Below are 8,328 nucleotides of genomic sequence, written 5' to 3'. Positions count from 1 at the left end.
CAACGACCCTTTCACAAGGGTCGCCTAAGACCATCAGAAAACACATATAATTACATATTGTTTTTGTGATTAATCACTATGCTTTAATTATGTTCAATGTGTAACAATGAAAACACATCCTGCATATCAGATATTTACACTACGATTCATAACAGTAGCCACATTACAGTTATGAAGTAGCAATGAAAATAACTTTATGGTTGGGGGTCACCACAACATGAGGAACTGTATTAAAGTGTTGCGGCATTAGGAAAGTTGAGAACCACTGACCTAGAACATGGTTCCTGTATTGAGACATCTTGGGAACAGAGTCCTTAGGTGTAACTGGCATTTTCTTACTTCCCTTCCCCACTACGCAGCTCTGCTCCATCCTGTGCTTTGGGTCAGTAATGTCCTCACTGGCCCCATTTGAACACTGTGGTGAGCCTGCTATCTCAGTGTAAGTCTGGCATCTACTTCCCTTACAAACACTGACAAAATACTGCATATCTTCCTTCTCTCTCTAAGGACCCTAGATTCACACTTCAAAACACACTGGGGGTTAGAGGAGGGCAGGTTCTAGGTCATCATTTCTAAGAGTAGCCCATCTTTGGACACGTGCACACTCGGGCACGCGCTTGTGCGTGCACACACACACACTCAAATCCATGCGTTCATACTGATACCTCTGTTTCTGGTCCAATACCATAAGATACATTTTACCTAGCCTTTCCCTTTCCTAGTTTGTAACTCCTTTTTTTTTTTGATACTGAGAAATCTTGCTTTCATTATCCATAGTAGATTTACTTCTTGCTCAATCCTAATATACACATATAATAGTTTCAGAATTGTTAACCCATACCCATGAGAGACACGGTTTACTTGAGTATATATTTGTGTACAGTTCTTTTTGTCTATTGCATTTTAATATATAGACCAAATACTACTTCAAAAGTTACTTGAGTTAACTCATTTCTTTCCCACCACTTGCAGTGTGATTTTGTTATTCATTTATAATACAGAGGTTCATTTGTTATTGTTTGTATTCCATTTTCCCTGCCCTCAATCACTAGCTTTCGAGTGTTAGTTATAGTAGGATTGGGATTATGGTCAAGTTGAGCTGGACTGATAGGTAAATTTTAGGTTTAGTGAAGAAGGTTAATGACTTGTATATACATTGTCTCTTCTATTCTCAATTAACCTGGCTTCTGGAGAGAAGTCGCTCTATGACAACCTGAAAGCCACAGCCACATCATATTTGCTTTTCAACTTCTTCTCTTTACCATTTCCCTGCCCTCATTTCCTGGTCTTGTTTTCATAAGCATTTCTAATTAAGAAAAAAAACTGGTTTTAAGGCTCCTCCCTAATCCTTTTAATTTAGGATAAAATGTAGGTGGTGGGTGGGTGGAGCAACAGTGGCCAGGTGCAAGAATCATCTATAAAATAGAGAATAGAGATTTCAGGAGAATAAATGGTCTGGGATATCCATATTAATTTAGCCGTAATACAATGAAGAATGGGCATTACCTGGGTTGTTTGGTGGGGCTCCATCAGTGCCAGGACACACATCCATCAAGCAAAGATGCCACTAGGATTAGCAGGTTCTTGTCTAAGTAAGTCTCTGAGATTGGCAGGGCCTCATTCCCCATAAAGTTTAGCTACATGTCCTATTTCTGCTCCTTTCTTAATGTGTTCATTCATTTAACCATCTGTGGACAGACACAGACCCGAGTTCTTACTCTGAGTGAAGGACTTTGTGGGAGATGTATAATAGTGGGATCTCTTCTAGCCTCCAAGAATCCTTCTGCCCAGTGCCACTGTTTCTGTTTTGTGACCATCCTCATAGAAGATACATCCACACCAAAATATTGGGGAGCTAAGCAAATAGAAGTCATGGAATTATGCCTAGAACCAACCATACAAGCAAAAAAACTCAACCCTCCTGCAGAGGGAATTGTTTTGAAAATCTCATGCCACATGCTTCCCTCCCGTCTAGACTTCAAGGAGAGAACTAGCTACCCAGATGCCTTTTGTTAGTGCTCTTCCCCAAAGCAGTTCAAATAGCCCAGCCCAGACATGTATTTGATTCTGCATAAACAGGCTTCTCCAATTAATGGGGAAAAATAGTGTTGTGTCAGTGCTGGGAAACCACAGGCCGGTAGACCAAGAGTGATTCATCAGGCAGGTCACAACAGGGCCAACCCAATTCTAAAATGTTTGTTTCATTTGAATGCTATCACTAGCATAGTAAACAGGACTACAAAACAATTATGTAAATACTGCAAACTAAGAGAAAATGGCAAAAGTGTCCAAGGTGAAGGAAGAGAAAGTTATCATAAACACCTGAGACAAGGATTTAAGGTAATATTGAGTAGGATGAAGTTTCAAACTTTACAGTGTAGTTATTGGTAACATCAGTTTGTTAGTAACATGTTTCATTGAAAGAAAGATGCATAATGTTTTGAAATGTATGGGCTTTATTGGTTTTCTGAATTGGCTTATGGTCTTTGTGGGAGGATTGGGCAGTTTGTATCTCTCTCTCTCTCTCTCTCTCTCTCTCTCTCTCTCTCTCCTTCTCTGTCTTCTTTAGTTCTTCCATATAATGCACTAGGGAAAGGGACTCTTATTTTGTTTTACCTTGAAGTATTAAAATGAAAATACTTAATTTTGCAAGGACTGGGCAGTGAATCTAATAATCCCTTTTCTCAACAGACTAAATCTTCTCTGTTTTTGTTGGTAATCTTATATATTTTTCCTCTGTTTGACAATTAAAGTTAGTATTTGAAATAATATTCCCAATAGAAATGTTATTTGTTACTTCTCAGGGGCTTGCATTAAAAAAATGTTATTCCAGTTCCTTATTTCAGCATTTCATGGTGCAGAATCCATATCTACCCAGTGGCCTCTAAAGATTAGGAGGAAAGGTGTTTCCAGATGTCCCAATCTCATCTGAGCTTCACCTGAGTTATGCAAGGGCCCCACATTTATGCATTCAGGGTGGATCTTCATTGGGGAATAGCTCACATAAGGTTGTTGGTATTTCCTGCTCCTGTTAAGTCAAAACTATTGTAATAACAGCTTTTCTGCCAGGATTCAGGTACCTTAGTTTCAAGCCCAGACCAGAATCAGGAAACGAAGAGGTGTATGTGTAAAGGAAAACTACTGGGGTAGAGGTTTGGGGTGGGGAAAGGGGAATTGCTCAATTTTTTTTTCTTGGCATCAAAATGTTCAACATGGATAAGTCATTAGACAAAAAAAGACCTAGTCTTAGTGGAAATTACCACTGGTCAGATTCTCCATGGTAACTTTTGATTCTGACACCACGTCAATGGGCTGGGTAGATCTGAGAGGCTGCAAGGATTGTCAGACTAGGAGTTAAAATACTTAGTTTCTTTGCAAGAATTTTGAGTGTTTATGCAACTGGCATAGGTCTTATGTAAGAAAAATATACAAATAAGAAATAGCAAACTAGGTATAAAAGTGAATATCTATAATGAGAAAAGAAATACTAAGAATTATAAATTTTAAAAATCTGGCAAATGCCATATGTATTACAAAATCCCTAAGAACAACACAGTGTTTTTATTAGCCTGACACACTTCTATAATTTTCTTTTCCCAATAATTTTTGGCTGCATAGTCTTCAACCACTTCTACAAAAGATAATGATTTTATAATATTTTCTACAAAGAATGGAATGATAATCCAGTCTTTATACGTGAATACTTGTTTCTCTCCCACTACTCACACCTATATACCTCCATTGCAGGATAACTTGTAGCCTTTGATTGAAACCAGAGGAGTTACAGATTATGTGGGGTGTGTGTGTGTGTGTGTGTGTGTGTGTGTGTGTGTGTGAGAGAGAGAGAGAGAGAGAGAGAGAGAGAGAGAGAGAAGGGGGTTGGCGAGTACATGCCTCAAAGCCAGTCCTACACAAGGAAGTTTTGCAATAATTTGACTATACCACCCCCCCCCCAAAACAAAAACAACACACCAAACAATCCAATTAAAAAAAATTAGACATAAGACCTGAATAGAAATACAAATGGCCAATGGACATATGAAAAGATGCTGAGTGTCATTAGTCATCAGAGAAATGCAAATTAAAACAAAAATGAAATATCACCTCATACCTGCCAGAATGGCTATCATCAATAAATCAACAAACAACAAGTGTTGGGGAGCATATGAAGAAAAGGGAACCCTCATGCACTGTTTGTAGGAATGCATTTTGGTGCAGCCACTGTGGGAAATAGTATGGAGTTTCCTCATCACTGCTTTCAGCCTTGCATACATTTTCATTTTATTTATTATTTATTTATTTATTTATTTATTTATTTATTTATTTATTTATTTATTGTATTATCAAAGCTATGTTCTCTGAGCTCCTGCCAACACTCCTGTATTAATTTGCTAGGGCTGCAATAAAAAAATACTACAAATAGGATGGCTTAAACAAGAGAATTTTATTGTCTCACAGTTCTGGAGGTGAAAAGTATGAGATTAAGGGGTTGGTTCCATCTGAGGACTGTGAGAGAGAATTTGTTCCATTCCTCTCTCCTAGCTTCTACCTTCATCTTCACATGCTGTTCTCCCTATGTGTGTCCGTCGCTATGTACAAACTTCCCCCCTTTTTATAGCACACAAGTCACATTGAATTCATAAGGCTCACTCTAATGGCCTCATCATAATTTGTTTAAATCTGCAAAGACCCTATTTCCAAATAAGACACATTCTGAGGTTCTGGGGTTTAGGACTTCAACACATCTTTTCAGTGGGAAAATTCAACCCATAACAACCCTTAGCTACACCCAGCCAATAATCACATTGAAAGGTGGACAATGGTTCTCACAGCTGTGATTTATTTAAGTGTGTCGTCCTTGCAGTATTTCCAGGGATCTCAGTTGATGATACTTGTTTTCTAAAGAGAGAAAGGTTAAGATGTCTATAAGTGTGGCCTTCATGTTCAAATGGCTGCTGCAGGGTTGAGTACTGTTGGAAAAGAAGGTCAAGTGCACTTAGTGTTATTTGGCCAGTGCATGTGAGAGTAAATGTCCCTTTATGCACCATGTGAGTTTCATCTCATTTCATTATCCACTCTGGGTGAAAAGCAAAAGAAAGAGTGACAATAAGGGGCAAAAAGAACTCTCAGAAATTTTAGCTTAAAACGCGAATGTTATAGTTTTGATATATTTTCAAAACTTTTATCACCAGGTGACTGTTGATCATAAGTTTGCACAGAGAGTTTACCAGTAATAACATGCACAACATGAAAGGTCTCTTTGTTTTGCTTCTTTGGATTCTGCTCTTGATTAGTTGTTCATCACTTATTCCTGCCCGCGGCACAGTGAATGATCAGTACTCACCCAAATGACTCAACTAATAGCAAACAGCATGCTGGGCACTGCGAGATGACTCAGAGACGAAGCTGAGATCAATCAAGAAAGCTGTTTCTAAAGAATGTGCTGTAAAGGGCATGAAGAATCTAGGTGCTGAGTATACCAAACTTTCACTGGAAAATTCCTTCAACTTTGCTGTCTGTTTGAAAACTTCTATAATGAAATGTTAAGGGGAAAAAAATAACATAAATCAACCCCCATGAATAACTTACTTAGAGCGAAAGAGCAAATGCTGTTAGCATCCATTTGTTGTAAAACTAATTAACAAACGCTCAGAAATAGATCAGTGCCAGCTTTAACTCTCTTGTCGATGGATGGGTAAACAAAGCATTGTCACTTCAGGTTTTGATGTCTGTTCTCTCATGATCAATTATTAGGATGTGGTAAGCAGCCTTTTGGTTGTATTTTATTTTGTTTTGTTGAATTAATAGCTGCCAGATTCCTCCAATCTGCACATTTACAAACAAGTCTATCTCTATTTTTAAAAATTATTTTAAAGACTTTTGCAGTGATTTTTATTTTTTACAGAGAAGGAGAGAGAGAGTGGAACACCCATCAGCTGCCTCCTGCACACTCCCTACTGGGAATAAAGCCAGAAGCCCTGGCTTGTGCCCTGACTGGGAATTGAATGGGAAACCTTTTGGTGCACAGGGCGATGCACAACTGAGCCACACCAACCAGCTATCTCTACTTTTAAACTGTCTCCATTTATTTGTTCCCTAGGTATGATTATGAATTTGATGGCTGGGGTACAATAAGATGAATATAAAATAGGGCATTCTACTTTGTGAATATCTTTTTTTTTGTTTTGTTCTAAACTAGAGCAGTTAAGAATGCAGTCTCTGGAGCCAGATTGCCTAGTTTATTAGAATTTCAGCTCAGTAGGGTTTTGGGCAAATTACATAACCTTTTTGTGCCTTATCTTAAAGTGCAGGTAGCCTGCATCATGTAACTGACAGTGGCCATAGCAAGAGCTCAGTGAATTTAGCTCTCTCTGTCTAGAAAGCTTCACCTACCATCTTCTCTCTCTCTTTCTCTCTCCCTCCCTCTCCTCTCACATCTCTATCTATAACTCTACTACTATCTCGACTCCATTTCTCTGCCTATCCAAATCTACTTACCTCATACCAGGGATGGGCCAAGGGAAATGGCCTCCCTCCTGTCCTGTCCTGTCCTGTCCTGTCCTGTCCGTGACCCCCGGGTAGCTCTCATGGACTGCATTCTATTACCTTTCCATTAAGAAGGCAGGCTTCTTTGTTAATGGAACTCCTTAGTGTCCTATTTATGTCTCTCTACCTCACACAGAACTATTTCCTTCATGGACATTTTCTTCACTACCACTATTTTTTTTCTTCACTATTCTGACCTTTTACACAATAAGGTCCTTTATCTGAAGTCTCCTGGTCTATAGCAGGAGCCCCAGACCAAGGCAGGGTGCCAGTTGCTGTTATGGGGGTGAGCCTCTGGTGGTTACTGAAAACTCTTTGCTCCCAGATTCCGCCCGGTGCTCACTTGCACCCGCTGACAGCGCCAGCCCCAATTGCTCAGTGCCATCAATGGGTGCAAGCAGGGCCAGCTCCATCAGTGTGTGGGAGTGGTGGTGGGAGTAGGGCTGCCAGTAGACAGGGTACCAGGAGCGTGGGGAGGGGGCAGGGGCACGGAGGATGGGTCGAGACCTGCTCCTGTGCCCACCGCAGCCTCGCAGCCTACAGTTCCTCTCAAGGTGCATGAATTTGTGCACTGGACCCCTAGTTAATTAATAAAGTCCTGCCTAAAGGGATCCTATTCATTTTCAGGAGACCATTGTCAGAGGTAACAGATACTGTCTGTAGTTATTGTCCTTGTGCTCCAAACGCACAAACAGGGACCCTCTGCTCATCTTCCATCTCTGGGGTCTGAGGACTATCTACTACTTGACCTGGGGTGTGTATGTCTTAAAATGCACATTCAAGTTCAATAGGAGATTTTGAGATGGCCTAGAGAGTAAGGGCCATTGCCTTCTGAACCTTGGGACCCACTTCCTATCTTGAGAAGCTACACAAAAAAATGCCATAATAATGGTAAGTTATATACAATCACTAATGTTACTTGACCTTCATCTATCCTATCACTTCTCAAAATCATTTTAATAGTGTGGTGATGTATCAAATTAATTCTAAAAAGAATTTCCTGGAAACATAAAATAACCGTAACTCCTCAGCTAAATCCTATGGGTTTGATTCAATTCTTTCCTGGAAGCAGATGAGGACCTCATTTAGGACCATGAGCCCTGCTGGCCAAAGTAGAGATTCCAAAAGTAGAGTCAGCCAAAGTCAAGAGAAGGCCTCAGTCACTTCACCAGTGTCCTAATTCTTACTGATTAGTTGAGCTCTGTGGACAGCAGAGGAAGGGTACTGGATAAAGATAATAGTGTCTTTTTGGTATAGAAGGCCTCACATATTTCTTTAAAGACTTACTCCTGCAAGGCTAAGGGGAGGCTTGTTTCTTCCTGTGATTTAGTGAAGAACTTTTGTGGATCATGAGCCCACAAACTCACCCCCCCTCCCTTCTCCCCTGCCTCTGGGACCACCTGCCAGGCTTCCCTATCATCAAATCTCAGCTTTCTTCAGAAAAGTGCTCTTAAGAGATCCCTTTGCGCTAGGCCTACTGTGCTACAATCACACAGTCCACACAAATAAAATGCTTTGGCTTTCTTTTTGCCCCCAAAATGGCCATTAAGAGACTTGGATATGTAGGAATTTATTTGAAGTGCCTAGGATAGAGGTTAGTGCTGTTAATTAGGAGTTTAGTTCAGTTAATTATACTTTTTTATGTTTCCACACATAACACCTCTTAAAATTACATTTCAGGTGATAGCTTGGTGGTTTTCCACTCTCACTGCATATTAGAGTCACCAAGGGAGCTTTGAAATATTCCAACACCCAGGCTCCATCCCAGGAAAGACTATGGGG

General features: G+C 40.1%; 1 long non-coding RNA gene across 1 annotated transcript in view; it reads left to right on the top strand.

Annotated features, from left to right (window-relative positions):
• The first annotated feature begins 2,258 nt into the window (after positions 1–2,258).
• Positions 2,259–8,328, top strand: part of LOC107185053 — a 28,724-nt gene continuing 22,654 nt past the window's right edge. The window contains exon 1 of the long non-coding RNA XR_001515962.1: positions 2,259–2,340. This is a non-coding gene — a long non-coding RNA (uncharacterized LOC107185053). The remainder of the gene's footprint in view (positions 2,341–8,328) is intronic.

Source organism: Myotis davidii, unplaced genomic scaffold (assembly GCF_000327345.1).
Source record: "Myotis davidii unplaced genomic scaffold, ASM32734v1 scaffold266, whole genome shotgun sequence".
Taxonomy (NCBI): Eukaryota; Metazoa; Chordata; class Mammalia; order Chiroptera; family Vespertilionidae; genus Myotis; species Myotis davidii.
The sequence above is the reverse complement of the archived record's forward strand: the minus strand, read 5'-3'. Positions and strand labels throughout refer to the sequence as shown.